Genomic DNA, 18,590 nt, shown 5'->3' on the forward strand with positions numbered 1-18,590 from the left:
GGAATGCAAAGACTCAGAGAAATCTTAAACTCACAACTATAAATATCCATTAGGCACTGGGGTACTAAATATTCATGAGGTTTCAATTCAACCTTTCAAGTTCTATGTGGCCTTCATCTAAGTGCAACTAGAATCTATAGCTTCTTAGCAAGGTAACTGGCAAATGTGGCTGGACCGAACATCCTTGTCTCGCTGGCCACAGGCACCTTTTCTGATTGCACCTCCTTGTTCAAATCTTATTTCCAGTCCTTAGAGCATTACAACAGAGACACTGATGATGCAGAGATAGACACCCAACAGGAATACTGTGTTGGCAGGACTCAGAGCATGGCTTTCCCATCTTGCTTGCACCTTACCCTGAGTTCATTAACTAACCCTATACATTCCGCCTAGCTTATCTCTGTGTTTTAAAGTGACTCAATAAACTAAGTGCTTGGAGCAGTTACATTTGGCACTTTCTGTGCTGTGACCTCTGGGACGTCTTGGCTGATGAGTGTCCAGTTGGCAATGAATATGGGGATGACTCCCAATGAAGGAAATAGGTCAGACTAGAGAAATGTTCTCTGAAATTAAAGCAATATTTTAAGAGGGAAATCTTCAACCTACGGGGACTATGAAAAGTGACTCGTGGTCTATTGTAGAAAACACATTAAAAATAAATTCAGGTCAAAACTCAATAGAGGCCTGATCAAATCTATAGAGAAAAAAAATCAAAATCCCAAATCAAAGGAGATGGCTTTAGTGTTAGTGAGAGCTATGTCTAATGTGGATAAGCAGATGTATTTGGCACAAATCAAGTGAGGCTGCAACTGCCCACTCCTGGGAGCTGACTGTGGAGGACTCTGACACCCAACATCCCAACTCTGCCCAGAGCATATGAAGAGGAACATGATGATCAAGCAAAATAGCTTTTGAAAACCCCCAAATACTGCTCAGGTCTGTCACTCATCACAAAAATGAGGAACTTAAACCAGATCAGAATTAAATGAATAAAAGTTTAATCAAATCTTAATTAAGAAACGCAATGAATTGGCAGAGTGAAAGACATTCTACTCTAAGTCAATCCATCACTATAGTTTTTGTCTTTCCAAGGATGTCTTGCAAATGGAACCATACCATGTTTAATCTCTTGAGCCAGGCTCAGAAGTTTCATTCAGCATAATGCCTTTGTGATTGATCCCAGTTCTGTGTGTATCAATTAATTGTGTGTTCTTCTCACTGCTGGACAGAATTTTGTGGTATGGTTGTTCCACAGTCTGCTTATCTATTCACTTATTGAAAAACAATTGAATTGTTTCCAGGTTTTGGTTATTACATGTAAAACTTGTGCAAATTTTGGTGTAAAAAGAACTATTTATTTTTCTGGGGTAAAAAGCTAGGAATGAAGTTGCAACCAAAAGTGGGAAGTATATGTTTAACTATAAACTGTCAAACCCATTTCCACAGCAGCTGTACTATTCTCCATCCTCAGCAATGTCTGAGAGTTCTAGTTGCTTTGTATCCTCACCAGCACTTGGTGGTGTTAGTACTTTTTATTTCAATCATTCCGATAGGCATATAGTATGTGCATGTGTGTTCAGTCATGTCTGACTCTTGGCAACCCATGGACTGTAGCCTTCCAGACTCCTCTGTCCATAGGGTTTTCCAGGCAAAAATACTGGAATGGGTTGCCATTTCCTCCTCCAGGGGATCTTCCTGACCCGGGAATCAAACTCAAGTCTCCTGCGTCTCTTGTGTTAGCAGGTAGATTCTTTACCTCTGAGCCACTTGAGAAGCCCCTAGTATATAGTGGTTCCTTCTTAAATTCTCTTTTCTATGTCTTTCTTGGGAAACTTTGCGGATCCATTGATCATCCAAAAAAAAAAAAAAGTTATTTCATTCCCAAAACTCATGCCATGAAAGTTTTGATAGTATCATCATCATTTAAGTTCAGTTCAGTCGCTCAGTCGTGTCTGACTCTGTGACCCCATGGACGGCAGCATGCCAGGCCTCCCTGTTCATCACCAACTCTCGGAGTTCACCCAAACTCATGTCCATTGAGTTGGTGATGCCATCCAATCATCTCATCCTCTGTTGTCCCCTTCTCCTCTCACCTTCAATCTTTTCCAGCATCAGAGTCTTTTTAAATGAGTCAGCTCTTCACATCAGGTGGCCAAAGTATTGGCGTTTCAGCTTCAACATCAGTCCTTCCAATGAACACCCTGGACTAATCTTCTTTAGGATGGACTGGTTGGATCTCCTTGCAGTCCAAGGGACTCTCAAGAGTCTACTCCAACATCACGGTTCCAAGGCATCAATTTTTCAGTGTTCAGCTTTCTTTATAGTCCAACTCTTACATCCATACATGACTACTGGAAAAACCATAGCCTTGACTAGATGGACCTTTGTTGGCAAAGTAATGTCTCTGCTTTTTAATATGCTGTCTAGGTTGGTCATAACTTTCCTTCCAAGAAGTAACCGTCTTTTAATTTCATGGCAACAGTCACCATCTGCAGTGATTTTGCAGCCCCCCAAAATAAAGTCTCTCACTCTTTCCACTGTTTCCCCATCTATTTGCCATGAAGTGATGGGACTGGATGCCATGATCTTAGTTTTCTGAATGTTGAGCTTTAAGCCAACTTTTTCACTCTCCTCTTTCACTTTCATCAAGAGGCTCTTTAGTTCTTCTCTGCTTTCTGCCATAAGGGTGGTGTCATCTGCATATCTGAGGTTATTGATATTTCTCCCGGCAATCTTGATTCCAGCTTGTGCTTCATCCAGCCCAGCATTTCTCATGATGTACTCTGCATGTAAGTGAAGTAAGCAGGGTGACAATATACAGCCTTGACGTACTCCTTTTCCTGTTTGGAACCAGTCTGTTTTAACATGTCCAGTTCTAACTGTTGCTTCCTGACCTGCATACAGATTTCTCAAGAGGCAGGTCAGGTGGTCTTGTCTTCCCATGTCTTTCAGAATTTTCCACAGTTTATTGTGATCCACACAGTCAAAGGCTTTGGCATAGTCATCATCTAAGTGGCAATGCAAATCTTGTCTTTGCTTCTCCACTTACTGTCTTTGTGATCTCTGTCATGGTACTTCTCTGTACCTCAGTTTACTCTTCTGTAAAATAAGACTGATAATAACAATATAGCTATCTCATAAGGAGGTTGCTAGGATAAATAAAGTGATAAACATAAATAATGCCTGCCAAGCAGTAAGGTCTGTAAAAGTATCAAACTTTACTGTTATTATTTAAAAAAAAAAAAAACAAAACCTCTTTCATTTATTACATACCTGGAAGAAAAAGAATAGAAAGGGACTGAGGGAAAAAAAAAATCCAAACAACCAGAACAGCTATAAAAATTTCAGACATCATCATCAGAAGGAATTTGGTACCATATGGTATAAAATAAAAATAATGGCTCTTCCTCTCTTAGAAGAAGACCACACAAAACCAACAGTACATTTAAATGTTGGGGATATATATCTAACATCTGGTAACCCTTCTGTGAGGTTATGGGAAGATCCAGGAAACTTGAAAAAACCTCACAACAGCAAGATGGCCTTTGAATAACCTAAGCAAGCCCTTCAGTCTTTCCCCTAGCAGTTTCCTCCTGTGAGCTGGAAGTCACTATGTTTGACAACTATGCTTTCTTGTCTCTGTTTCACATTAGCAACTAGGCTTTGGGGATAAAAATCTGTCCCATTCCAAATCTAAAGTGATACAAACTTCTTGCATGTGTGCACATGCACACACTTGTTCTGACAACATATTGGGCATTAGAACAAACTGGCACAATAACTCAAAACTATCCAGAAACACTGACAACTGCTAGTACAATGGGCTAGATGTACTGGGGTACATCTAACAAGAACCTGGGGGCAAGCCAGCTTCTCTCTGCATACAAAGGGAAGAGGTACACCACACAGCAGGCCAAACAGCAACCAAGGGCACATCACTCTTGTGTGATGCTACATCCTCCTTGTAAGGGGGCTTGCTGGTTTCTCAGCGCTCACAGAGGCAGAGGGGAGGACCCACTGGGTACCTGGGCCCTTTATAACCTGGCGTGCTACAATCCATGGGGTCACAGAGAGTTGGACACAACTGAACTGAACTATCTGCTCTACAACTCTAATTGAAAAAATCAAGTGCTGAATCTTGAGATACTTCTAAAATTAATTAGCAATTTTGGGGGGTTTGGTTCTAGTTCTAAGTAACTTCATGGAAAGCCTAGACTTATTTTTATTTGTTCAGTAAGAACAAATATTATCAAAAATCTAATTTGTATTAGACATTGTAGTGGATCTTGGGATACTATAGGCAATAAAGTGTATGAGGAGCTATTTTCCTGGATTTTACAGTGTGGCAGTAATTTGGGTGCTGATCCTGGGAGTATACAGAAAGGCCACAGATAGTATTCAAAGTAATTGAGAATTCAATCCTGGGCTACAGACTTGAAAAAGAAAAGTCCCAACTATCAACATTTGATATGTGGCTCAGGATTACATTTTCCCTAATTAAACCCGTGCACCAGTAACATCACCTAAGTCGTGTGCTTGCTAAACATACATGTTCTTACTCTCATATTTACTATGAAACAAAGTCAGCTTTCTTTTTGGAGCTGAAGGTGCCTTCTGACTCCAAAGACCAGAAGATTCCAGGGCATTTGCTTGGCTCTGGTAGATTGACTCTCAGGGAACTGACATCAGTCACAGGGGTTTCCATACTCTCCCCCTAAGGGTGAGTGTATACAGAGGGAACAGGAAAAGTCTCCCTTCCCTCTTAACTCTATTTTTTGAGACTTGCTAAAAGATCTTTGGTGTTGTGATGTGAGGAAGCATTTTTTTTTTTTTCCTCTCTGACGTACAACTGAGTTACTTTTGCCTCTTGTTTGGAATTCTGCTTCTGATGATGTCACAGTAGTACATATTGGACCAAATCTCTTGCAGATAACAATTGAAGCTCTAAACAGAAACAAGCAACAACAAAAACCCACAGTCAACTAACTGAAGGAAGAAAGTGAGAACAGGAAAAAACTGGAGTGGAGTTGACACTGGGAAGAATGGTACGTTACTTAATTATTCTCCCTCCTTAATGGATTTTTGCCTGAGGGCAAGCTTCAGTCTGTGTGGTGGCTAAAACTCAGAAACCTGCACATTTGTACTTGTTGCCCCAGTACAATGTGCCTCAATGTACTGGCTGAGGAATCAGAGGAGAAATGTAAGGGCAACCACACAAACTAAAAGTTAAGGGGAGAAATCTCAGAAAAAGAGAATTACAGACCAGATGCACCAAATTATCTGTGTATAGACTGCCCATCTCTGACTGGCCTTTGAATGATGCATGAGCTTGGCAGACTGCAAGCAACACAGCTAAGGCTAAAAGAAGTAACAGAAGAGCTCAGCTACTGCCACGGCAAGAGAGACAGAGTCTGTGTTCAGACAAGTTAATTGCCTGCCGAAACAAACTAATCAGTGCTATTCACAGCAACAGCAGAATCCAGAATCTCTACAATATATCACCACAATGTGCAGAATATAACCCAGAATTATTAGATATATGAAGAAACAGAAAAACTTGACTCATACTAAAAGCAGTGCTTCTAAAACTTTTTGATCTGAGGAACTCTTTGTACTTCTAATAACTATTGAGGACCCCAACAGGGTTTTGTCATGCATTTATATCTATTGATATTACCTTATTAAAAATTGAAGTTGACATTTTACAAAATTTATTAATTTCTTAAAATGTGTGTGTGTATTCAGTTGATTCCAATGCTTTGTCACCCCATGGATTGTAGCCCACGAGGCTCCCCTGTCCATAGGAATTTTTCAGGCAAAAATACTGGAGCGGGTTGCCATTTCCTCCTTCATGGGATCTTCTTGACCTAGCGATTGAACCCGCATTTCCTGCATCTCCTGCAATTGGCAGGTGGATTCTTTACCACTGAGCCACCTGGAAAGCCCAGCTATTTTAAAATAGCAAAAATAAATACAATACAGGTCAACATAAATAATATGTTTTCATAAAAAAATACTATATTTGGCAAAATAAAAGCAATTAATGAGTGGCATTATTTACATTTTTTCAAATCTTCAATGTCTGATGATAGAAAAATAGCAAGATTCTCATGTTTGCTCATCCATGCAACCTATTGCAATGTTTTGGGTTGGTTTACATTAAGAAGATAATCTGGCCTCATATAGTTGGAGAGGTAGAAATATTTTAATAGCCTTCACAGACAATTATGGATATTCTTCTTTAATACTGTACCAAAATTTGAGAAATAGTAGTTTCTTAAAGATTTGTTGCCACGTGGAACCTGAAACTGGTAAATTTCATGTTGTATTACATTAAAATCCATTGTTTTATATTGTACCTTTAATCCATGCATGAGTTTACAATACCAGCTTTGGTCATTTATAAAATACTGGTTCATTAAGTCATGCAGAACATTTAAATGTTGACTCATTTCATTGTGCAATATTAAAAATCACAGTCATTAATATCATTACTGATCTCATTAGGCAAGTCTTTAAATACTAAGAAACTCTTAGGGTCATGATGATAGTTATAAATTTTTTTAAAATTCCAATTTTCACTGAAATTTTAAGTTATATTGCAGATAATAAAATATTGTCAATCTCCTTGAAGTGACAAACTCTCATTCACTTTTTAAAAAATGTCTACCAAATACTGAATTCTGAATTACCAGTCTGGCTACTCAGTGTTCTTACGTTAAAAATGTTATTTCATGAAAGAATCAGCTAGTTCTGCTCACAGCTCAACAAATCACCAAGTACTTTTTAGATCTGCTTTTTTATGCTGCAAAAGTGGTTTATGCATGATTCACATCTTGTCAGAGAATATTTAAAAGATTGGTATTTAAAAGTTGAGATTTGAAGAAAGTAATAGTTTAATTTAGCTTCATCTAGGAAATTCTTAAATAACTAGCCACAAGATGGGCGGGTCACGGTGGAGAGAGCTGACAGAATGTGGTCCACCGAAGAAGGGAATGGCAAACCACTTCAGTATTCTTGCCTTGAGAACCCCATGAACAGTATGAAAAGGCAAAATGATAGGATACTGAAAGAGGAACTCCCCAGGTCGGTAGGTGCCCAATATGCTACTGGAGATCAGTGGAGAAATAACTCCAGAAAGAATGAAGGGATGACGCCAAAGCAAAAACAATACCCAGTTGTGGATGTGACTGGTGATAGAAGCAAGGTCTGATGCTGTAAAGAGCAATATTGCATAGGAACCTGGAATGTCAGGTCCATGAATCAAGGCAAATTGGAAGTGGTCAAACAAGAGATGGCAAGGGTGAACATCAACATTCTAAGAATCAGCGAACTAAAATGGACTGGAATGGGTGACTTTAACTCAGATGACCATTATACCTACTACTGCGGGCAGGAATACCTCAGAAGAAATGGAGTAGCCATCATGGTCAACAAAAGAGTCCAAAGTGCAGTACTTGGATGCAATCTCAAAAACAACAGAATGATCTCTGTTCGTCTCCAAGGCAAACCATTCAATATCACAGTTATCCAAGTCTATGCCCCAACCAGTAATACTGAAGAAACTGAAGTTGAACGGTTTTATGAAGACCTACAAGACCTTTTAGAACTAACAGCCAAAAAAGATGTCCTTTTCATTCTAGGGGACTGGAATGCAAAAGTAGGAAATCAAGAAACACCTGGAGTAACAGGCAAATTTGGCCTTGGAGTGTGGAATGAAGCAGGGCAAAGGCTAATAGAGTTTTGCCAAGAAAACTCACTGGTCATAGCAAACACCCTCTTCCAACAATACAAGAGAAGACTCTAAACATGGACATCATCAGATGGTCAACACCGAAATCAGATTGATTATATTCTTTGCAGCCAAAGATGGAGAAGCTCTATACAGTCAACAAAAACAAGACCAGGAGCTGACTGTGGCTCAGATCATGAACTCCTTATTCTCAAATTCAGACTGAAATTGAAGAAAGTAGGGAAAACCACTAGACCATTCAGGTATGACCTAAATCAAATCCCTTATGATTATACAGTGGAGGTGAGAAATAGATTTAAGGGCCTAGATCTGATAGATAGAGTGCCTGACAAACTATGGAATGAGGTTCGTGACATTGTACAGGAGACAGGGATCAAGACCATCCCCATGGAAAAGAAATGCAAAAAAGCAAAATGGCTGTCTGGGGAGGCCTTACAAATAGCTGTGAAAAGAAGAGAGGCAAAAAGCAAAGGAGAAAAGGAAAGATATAAGCATCTGAATGCAGAGTTCCAAAGAATAGCAAGAAGAGATAAGAAAGCCTTCTTCAGTGATCAATGCAAAGAAATTGAGGAAAACAACAGAATGGGAAAGACTAGAGATCTCTTCAAGAAAATTAGATACCAAGGGAAATTTCATGCAAAGATGAGCTTGATAAAGGACAGAAATGGTCTGGACCTAACAGAAGCAGAAGATATTAAGAAGAGGTGGCAAGAATACACAGAAGAACTGTACATAAAAGATCTTCACGACCCAGATAATCATGATGATGTGATCACTAATCTAGAGCCAGACATCCTGGAATGTGAAGTCAAGTGGGCCTTGGAAAGCATCGCTAGAACAAATCTAGGGGAGGTGATGGAATTCCAGTTGAGCTGTTTAAAATCCTGAAAGATGATGCTGTGAAAGTGCTGCACTCATGTCAGCAAATTTGGAAAACTCAGCAGTGGCCATAGGACTGGAAAAGATCAGTTTTCATTCCAATTCCAAGGAAAGCCAATGCCAAAGAATGCGCAAACTACCGCACAATTGCACTCATCTCACATGCTAGTAAAGTAATGCTCAAAATTCTCCAAGGCAGGCTTCAGCAATACGTGAACTGTGAACTCCCTGATGTTCAAGCTGGTTTTAGAAAAGGCAGAGGAACCAGAGATCAAATTGCCAATATCCGCTGGATCATGGAAAAAGCAAGAGAGTTCCAGAAAAACATCTATTTCTGCTTTATTGACTATGCCAAAGCCTTTGACTGTGTGGATCACAATCAACTGTGGAAAATTCTGAAAGAGATGGGAATACCAGACCACCTGACCTGCCTTTTGAGAAATCTATATGCAGGCCAGGAAGCAACAGTTAGAACTGGACATGGAACAACAGACTGGTTCCAAATAGGATAAGGAGTCCGTCAAGGCTGTATATTGTCACCCTGCTTATTTAACTTATATGCAGAGTACAATCATGAGAAACGCTGGACTGGAAGAAGCACATGCTGGAATCAAGATTGCCAGGAGAAATATCAATAACCTCAGATAGGCAGATGACACCACCCTTATGGCAGAAAGTAAAGAGGAACTAAACAGCCCCTTGATGAAAGTGAAAGTGGAGAGTGAAAAAGTTGGCCTAGAGCTCAACATTCAGAAAACTAAGATCATGGCATCCGGTCCCATCACTTCATGGGAAATAGATGGGGAAAGAGTGGAAACAGTGTCAGACTTTAATTTTTGGGGCTCCAAAATCACTGCAGATGGTGATTGCAGCCGTGAAATTAAAAGATGCTTACTCCTTGGAAGAAAAGTTATGACCAACGTAGATAGTATATTCAAAAGCAGAGACATTACTTTGTCAACTAAGGTCCGTCTATTCAAGGCTATGGTTTTTCCTGTGGTCATGCGTGGATGTGAGAGTTGGACTGTGGAGAAGGCTGAGCGCCGAAGAATTGATGCTTCTGAACTGTGGTGTTGGAGAAGACTCTTAAGAGTCCGTTGGACTGCAAGGAGATCCAGCCAGTCCATTCTGAGGGAGATCAGCCCTGGGATTTCTTTGGAAGGAATAATGCTAAAGCTGAAACTCCAGTACTTTGGCCACCTCATGAGAAGAGTTGACTCATTGGAAAAGTCTCTAATGCTGGGAGGGATTGGGGGCAGGAGGAGAAGGGGACAACAGAGAATGAGATGGCTGGATGGCATCACTGACTCGATGGACGTGAGTTTGAGTGAACTCCGAGAGTTGCTGATGGACAGAGAGGCCTGGCGTGCTGCGATTCATGGGGTCGCAAAGATTCGGACACGACTCAGCGACTGAACTGAACTGAACAGTACAGCTTGATTGACTCTAAAATGTCAGGAGTTTTACTGACAACTGCTTTTGTATAGTCATTGCAAATGTTGGCATATTGAAACAGGCAAATAACACATTAGTATTATTAGCAAAATAGTTTTAACTTTTCAACTCCCCAGAAAGCATCTTGGGAACCTCAGGAGCCTGCCAACCATGCTCTGAGAAATGTTACACATGAGAAAATATAAACAATGAAGACTGACCTCAAGATCACCCAGATTGGGACTTCCCTGTGGTTAAGAATCTGCCTGCCAACATAAGGGATATGGGTTCAGTCCCTGGTCATGGAAGATTTCACATGCTTGGAGCAACTTAGCCCATGCACCACAACTACTCATCCCCCATGCTGCAGCTATTGTAGCCTGCTCATCGTGGAGCCAGCTCCACAACAAGAGAAGCCACCACAATGAGATGTCTACGTAGAGCACTGAAGACACAGCAGAGCCGTAAATAAATAAATAAATGTAAAAAAGTCACCCATATGTTTAAGATGAGAAACTTCCCTTTATTGTCTTACTTCAGTGGCTGGGGCCCACAAATTAAACTGGCAAAAGAGATCAATAGGAGAAAAAAAGATATTTTTTCTATGTGTATGTATACAGGAACTAACCAAAGAAGTAGTGAACTTCCTAAATGGTTAAAGTTAGAAGCGTTAGACCTAACTTAGAAGGGGAATGGGAGCAAACTTGTATGAGATGAACAAAAAGGTTTCATTAGGCAAGACAAATGGGTTTTAAGAAAACCAAACTGAAGATAAGAACATCTGTGGTAATGTTTATTTCAGCAGTGTGAGTGGAGTGGTCTTTCCTTCTTCTTCATGGCTGTGAAACTTCCTAAAGAAGGGATTTACAGCCAGTTTAGTTTATTTTGATTTCTCTCCTGGGAGTAGACCCGCTTCCAAGATGGGATTTATGACAGCCTCATTTCTCAGAAGCTCCTGCTGAGTCAGATAAAGGAAGCTCCAATAAAGCTCCTTTCTACATCTGTCAAATCTCAAATATATTCAGCTTAAAATACAGATGCTGCTGTGGAGCTGGAGTAGGTGGATGTAGATCAGCAGAGCTGGTTACAGGGAACTGAAGGAGTGTCTGCTATAGACTCAGTCGTGTCTCCTCAAATTCATATGTTGAAGACCTAACCTCTAATGAAACTGTATTTGGATATATGGCCCTCAGAGAGGTAATGAAGATGAATAACATCAAAAAGGTGGGGCACTAACTAATTCTATAGGACTTAAGAGAAGAAGAGGCAGAGACATCAAGGAAGCACACATACAGAGGAGAGGTGGACATAGCTATAAGGCGACCATCTGCAAACCAAGGAGAGAGGACTCACAAGAGACCAAATCTCTGGACACTTTGATGTTGGACTTCTAGCCCAGTTTGCGGTATTTGCTATAGCGATCCAAGTTGACTAACAAACCCTCTTCAGACTCCTTTGGGCTTCCCTGGTGGGGAAGAATCTGCCTGCAAGTGGGAGACCCTGGTTCCATTCCTGAGTCTGGAAGATCTCCTGGAGAAGGGAATGGCTACCCACTCCAGTATTCTTGTCTGGAGAATTCCATGGACAGGGGAGCAAAGAGTCAGACACAACCGAAGTGACTGAGCACACACATGCAGACTCCTTTACAGATGTAGAGGACAGAATCAAATTCTTACCTACTGGGAAAGAGTCTAAGGAACAAAGCACAAGAACCCCAAGACTTGAAGAGAATGGGCTAAACCACAGCTTTCCAGTTACACTCTGACCAAGCAGAAGCTCTTTCTACCTGATTGAGAGGTAAGAGAGACACTATAACTTTGAGGGCTAAGAGCGCTAAAGAGCAACAGGATTGGACTTCAAATCTTAGAGTTTTAAGCCAATTCTCATCCTAGACATGCTAACAGCCAAGCAGAGATTTATTGTCTAGTGGGGATGGCATCATTTAAACTTTCCCTGGGTCTGTCTGGGAGAATGTGATGCAGGAAGGGAACTTCAAAGGATCTAAGGGGCAGGGAAAAACAAACAGGTGGCTTAGAGGAGAAGGCTGGGTGAGAGGCATGGAGGTATTCCAGAAGTGTCCAAGACCAAGTGACCAGGGTAGACTTCCAGCTCAGTTCAGAGCAGCACAGACTTATTGGTTTTGAATTAGGGTCCAGGTGGACTGTGGCATCTATCTTTTATTTTGTCTTAGTAATTTAAAAAGTGTTACAATGGTTTTAGACTTATGGAAAAATCGATAATAGAACAGATAGTTTCTATATACCCTACTCCAAGCTTCTCCCGTTATTAATATCCTACTTTAGTATGGTACATTTGTTACAACCAATGAACCTATACTGACATGTTATTGTCAAGTAAACGCTATACTTTATCTGGATTTCCTTAATTTTTACCTAATGTTCATTTTCTCTTGCAGGATCCAGCCAGGATTCCATATTCCATTTAATCATCATGTCTCCTTAGGTTCCTCTTGGCTGCGACAGGTTCTCACACTTATTTTTGATTGTTTTGACAGTTTTAAGTATTGGTTAGGTATTTTGGAGAATCTCAATTGGGATTTGTCTGACATTTTAAATCACAATTAGTATGTGGTTATGGGTTTTGGGAGGAAGACCATGGAGGGAAGATGCCATTCTCATTACACCATATCAACGGTACATATTAATTCGGTCAATATGGCTTACTGCTATTGATTTTAACCTTGATTGTTTGGCTGTGGGGGGGTCTGTCAGGTTTTTCCACTGTAAAATTAGTCTTTTTCTTCCCCTTTCCACACTGTACCCTTTGGAAGAAGTTACTGCATGCAGCCAACATTAAGTAATGCACTCCCTCCTTGAGGGCAAGGTGTCTACACAGATTATGTGAAATTCTTTTGCTTGGGAGATATGTCTCTTCTCTCCCATTTATTTATTTAATCATTAATTTATACCAATAACTATCCAATATTCACGGATATTTATTATATGCTTTGGCTCAAATGGTAAAGCGTCTGCCTGCAATGTGGAAGACCTGGTTTTGATCCCTGGGTCGGGAAGATCCCCTGGAGAAGGAAATGGCAACCCACTCCACTACTTTTGCCTAGAAAATCCCATGGACGGAGGAGCCTGGCAGGCTACAGTCCATGGGGTTGCAAAGAGCTGGACACGACTGAGCAGCTTCACTTTCTTTCTTTCTTTCTTTCTTGAATTAATTTAGCAGTGGCCACAGGACTGGAAAAGGTCAGTTTTCATTTCAGTCCCAAAGAAGGGCAATGCCAAAGGATGTTCAAACTACCGCACAATTGCACTCATTTCACATGCTAGCAAAGTAATGCTCAAAATCCTTCAAGCTAGGCTTCAACCGTATGTGAACTGAAAACTTCTAGATGTACAAGCTAAATTTAGAAAAGGCAGAGGAACCAAACATCAAATTGCCAGCATTTGTTGGATCATAGAAAGAGCAAGGGAATTCCAGAAAAACATCTTCTGCTTCACTGACTATGCTAAAGCCTTTGACTGTGTGTGTGGATCAAAACAAACTGGAAAATTCTTAAAGAGATGGGAATACCAGATGCTTTACTTGTCTTCTGAGAAACCTGTATGCAGGTCAAGAAGCAACAGTTAGAACGGGACATGAAACAACGGATGGGTTCAAAATTAGGAAAGGAGGACATCAAGGGTGTATATTGTCACCCTGCTTTTTAACTTCTATGCACAGTACAGCATGCGAAATTCTGAGCTGGATTAATCACAAGCTAGAATCAAGATTGCTGGGAGGAATATCAGTAACGTCAGATATGGCGATGATACTATTCTAATGATAGAAACTGAAGAGGAACTAAAGAGCCTCTTGATGAAAGTGAAAGAGGAGAGTGAAAAAGCTTGCTTAAAACTCAACATTCAAAAAACTAAGACCATAGACTCTGATTCTATCCCTTCATGGCAGATAGATGGGGAAAAAGTGGAAATGGTGACAGATTTTATTTTCTCGGGTTCCAGAATTATTGTGGATGGTGACTGCAGCCATGAAATTAAAAGACACTTGCTTCTTTGAAGAAAATATATGACAATCCTAGACTGAATATCAAAAAGCAGAGAATCACTTTGCCAACAAAGGTCCATACAGTCAAAGCCATGGTTTTTCCGGGAGTCATGTACGGATGAGAGGTGGACCATAAAGAAGGCTGAGTGCTGAAGAACTGATGCTTAGACCTTGCTTCTGGGAAAGGTTGAGGGCAGGAGGAGAAGGGGGTGACAGAGTTTGAGGTATTTGGATGGCATCACCGACTCAGTGGACATGAGTTTGAGCAAACTCCAGGAAATACTGAATGACAGAGAAGGCTGGTGTGCTGCAGTCCATAAGGTTGTAAAGAGTTGGACACAACTTAGCAACTGAACAAAGAAGTAAGCATTAGAAAAATGTCAGGATGTGGAGGAATAAAAAAAAGACTATTAGATGAGAGCTACCTAGTGGCAAGTACATAAATGCTGTAAAGCAATGACAGTAATTCCTGGAGGAGGAAATGGCAACCCACTCCAGTATTCTTGCCTGGAAAATCCCTTGTCCAGAGGAACCTGGAATCCATAATGTCACAGTCAGACACAACTGGTGACTAAGCACACAATGACAGTAGTTGTAGTTTTAACAGAATATAGCAACACTAGCCTTACCTTTCTGGAGAAGGCAATGGCACCCCACTCCAGTACTCTGGCCTGGAAAATCCCATGAACGGAGGAGCATGGTAGGCTGCAGTCCATGGGGTCTTGAAGAGTCGGACACGACTGAGAGACTTCACTTTCACTTTTCACTTTCATGTATTGGAGAAGGAAATGGCAACCCACTCCAGTGTTCTTGCCTGGAGCATGCCAGGGACGGGGGAGCCTGGTGGGCTGCCGTCTATGGGGTTGCACAGAGTCGGACACGACTGAAGTGACTTAGCAGCAGCAGCAGCCTTAGCTTTCTCTTCTAACTAATATTCATCGTTCCCAGAGCACATCTTTTTTCTGAAAAGTAGAAGGAACCAAAAGAAATTAAATTTTACTGGACGCCTTATTAAGAGGCTGTACAAAACAGTGATTAAAAACATGGGGACTGAGGTTATATATATCAGGGTTCCAATTCCAGCTTCATGACTTATTAGCCATAAAGTTTGGTAAGTAACTTAATCTCAGTATCCTCATCTTCAAAAGGGAATAATAATACCAACTTGGAGGCTTTCTGGCCATTAAATAACATATCTAAAATCTGAAATGGACTAAAAAAGAGGCTGATAAATGGTGTTTAACTTTATCTATTATGATCCCATTTCCCTGTCAAGAGCTTTACATACTAATCCCATCAATCCTATTAAGTGGACATGATCTATTTAAAAAAAAACCAAAATTTACCTGAGTAAATTTGAAGATCTAATTGGCTTTATAAAATGATTCATGAATTGAACAGCATCTCATCTGGCAAACAAAGAGCTACTCGGAGAGATTACACAGCAAAGAAGGTTTTTATAGTAAAGATGGCAGGACAAGGAAAAGACATTATCAGCAAAGAAAAAATAAAATTTCACTGCAGGACAGTAAAAGTTGAGGTGATGCTGGCTCCTCACTGGCTGAGCTGTGGTGTTTTCCATTGGCTTGACTTGTTGGGCAAGAAGGAATTTATTCTTCCTCCCCTGGGGCAGTAAAGTAGTTGTACTTCCTATTTGTGAGTGCAAATTACTTCCTGGGGTAAGTAACTGATTAGCTTCCGGCTGGGGTAATTGACAATGAATGGTAGGGTGTGAGAGCTCCCTCCATAGGCCTTTCAGACTGATTTTAGTTGAGATTTCCTTTTATTAACTTCCACACATACTTATGTTATTAATCCTATAAAATGGACATAATCCTTCCCATTCTATAGATGGAGAAATTGAAGTAAAATAATTTGTGAGGTGAAATAGCTATCATACTAGCTATATTGCAAATGAAGAAATGGAAGCATGGATTATTTAAATAACGCCTGAGTATCTCAAAGCAAAGCAATGTGGAGATAGGATCCAAAGTCATGTCTGTCTGACCTGATATTTGGCAATACTATGTTAATTGTCTGGGGATTCCTTGGTGGTTCAGTGGTAAAGAACTTGCCTGCCGATGTGGGAGACACAGGTTTGATCCCTGGGTCAGGAAGATCTCTTGGAGAAAGAAATGTCAACCCACTCCAGTATTCTTGCCTGGGAAATCCCCTGGACAGAGGTGCCTGGAGGGCTAAGGTCCATGGGGTCACAAAAGAGTGGTACACAACTTAGTGACCAAATAGCAACAACAACGTATTAGTTGTCACAGTCATGGTGATATTTGTTATTTGCATTAATTTTTAAGCATCAAATTTTCTTTGCAAATGGGGATATCCTCATGACTCTTTTCAATAAGGACCAGAGTCAAAACATTTAGGGAAGAAGCAAGTGTTCCCAAATGGTATTTTCCCAACTGGTTCTGTGCTCATCAAAGCCATAGGCCATCCATTATACTCGGATTTCTTTTTAAATTTAATTTATTTATTTAGGCTGTGCTGGGTCTTCATTACTTTGCATGAGTTTTCGCTAGTTGCAGTGAGTGGAGGCTATTCCTCATTGATGTGCAGAAGTGAACATGATTATAAGAAAAGGGGAAAGATACCAGAGGAAGCAGTTTTTCCTTGGAAGTTCCTTCCTTCAACTTCACAAGATTGCAAAAGTGTTACTTTATGGGGTCGCAAAGAGTCGGACACGGCTGAGCAACTGAACTGACTGAACTGAACTGAACAGAAGATGCCCTCAGTGACATTCTCAGAGCAGACACAAAAATGGAACCCAGTTGGCTTTATCTTTTTACTTTGTATAAAGCTGAAGGTCTAACATAGGAGGCGTGCGTGCTAAGTCACTTCAGTTATGTCTGACTCTGCCACCCCGTGGACTCTATCTCGCCAGGCTCCTCTGTCCATGGAATTTTTCAGACAAGAATACTGGAGAGGGTTGCCATTTTCTGCTCCAGGATATCTTCCTGACCCAGGGATCAAACTCAAGTCTCTTGTTTCTCTTGCATTGGCAGGTGGATTCTTTACCGCTGTGCCACCTGGGAAGATCACTTTGATGGGCACCTACATTTTAAGTTGATATTCTGCCTGTCTTGTTGAGGGAAAGGCCTCTGTGCTCTAAATCCCACCTCTGCACAAGGTTGGGCTGAGCCTCTTTGTTAAAATGGTGGCACCAGATTACTGGACTCTGGGAAGGGTCGTGCCACCTGCCTGAGTTAGTGGGCTGAGAACCCTTGTTTTTATTGGCTGTTGAACTAAAGAGCCTCTTGATGAAAGTGAAAGAAGAGAGTGAAAAAGTTAGCTTAAAGCTCAGCATTCTGAAAACTAAGATCATGGCATCCAGTCCCATCACTTCATGGCAAATAGATGGGGAAACAGTGGAAACAGGGGCTAACTTTATTTTTCTGGGTTCCAAAATCACTGCAGATGGTGACAGGAGCCATGAAATTAAAAGACACTTACTCCTTGGAAGGAAAGTTATGAGCAACCTGGACAGCATATTAAAAAGTAGAGACATTACTTTGGCAACAAAGGTCCATCTAGTCAAGGCTATGGTTTTTCCAGTAGTCATGTATGGATGTGAGAGTTGGACTATAAAGAAAGCTGAGTGCAGAAGAATTGATGCTTTTGAACTGTGGTGTTGGAGAAGACTCTTGAGAGTCCCTTGGACTGCAAGGAGATCCAACCAGTCCATCCTAAAGGAGATAAGTCCTGAGTGTTCATTGGAAGGACTGATGTTGAAGCTGAAACTCCAATACTTTGGCCACCTGATGCAGAGAGCAGACTCATTTGAAAAGACCCTGATGGTGGGAAAGATTGAGGGCAGGAGGAGAAGGGGACGACAGACGATGAGATGGTTGGATGGCATCACCGACTCAATGGACGTGAGTTTGAGTGAACTCCAGGAGTTGGTGATGGACAGGGAGGCCTGGTGTACTGCAGTTCCTGTGGTCGCAAAGAGTCGGACACGACTGAGCGACTGAACTGAACTGAACTGAATTTCATGCCCTTCCTGAACTCCCTATGGTACTAATCACCTATGTTTACAGGCACGTTTAACTGATAACCCACGACTCTTACGGGGCTTTCCTGGAGGCTCAGTGGTAAAGAACTTCCCTACAAATGCAGGAGACGCAGGTTTGATCCTTGGATGGGGAAGACTTCCTGGAGAAGGGAATGGCAACCCACTCCAGTACTCTTGCCTGGGAAATCCCATAGACAGAGGAGCCTGTGGGCTCCAGTCCATGGGGTCGCAGAGAGTCGGACATGACTTAGTGATTAAACAACAATAACAAGACTCTTAACATACATGAGAAAACTGGAGTCTCAAGCAGTGCCGCTACCTTGTCAGCCAAACCTGAGACCAAACGTTTCGGTTTGCCTTTGCAGCTAACTCAGGACCCCAGAGAGTGCAGGGAGGGGGCTCTCTCCCAGGAATTCTTGTTTTCCTAAAAATATTCCACAGTCTTGGAGAATTACTTTCCCGCTGCCTTGAGTGCAC

The sequence above is a fragment of the Capricornis sumatraensis genome, chromosome 6 (genome assembly GCF_032405125.1).
Source record: "Capricornis sumatraensis isolate serow.1 chromosome 6, serow.2, whole genome shotgun sequence".
Classification (NCBI taxonomy): domain Eukaryota; kingdom Metazoa; phylum Chordata; class Mammalia; order Artiodactyla; family Bovidae; genus Capricornis; species Capricornis sumatraensis.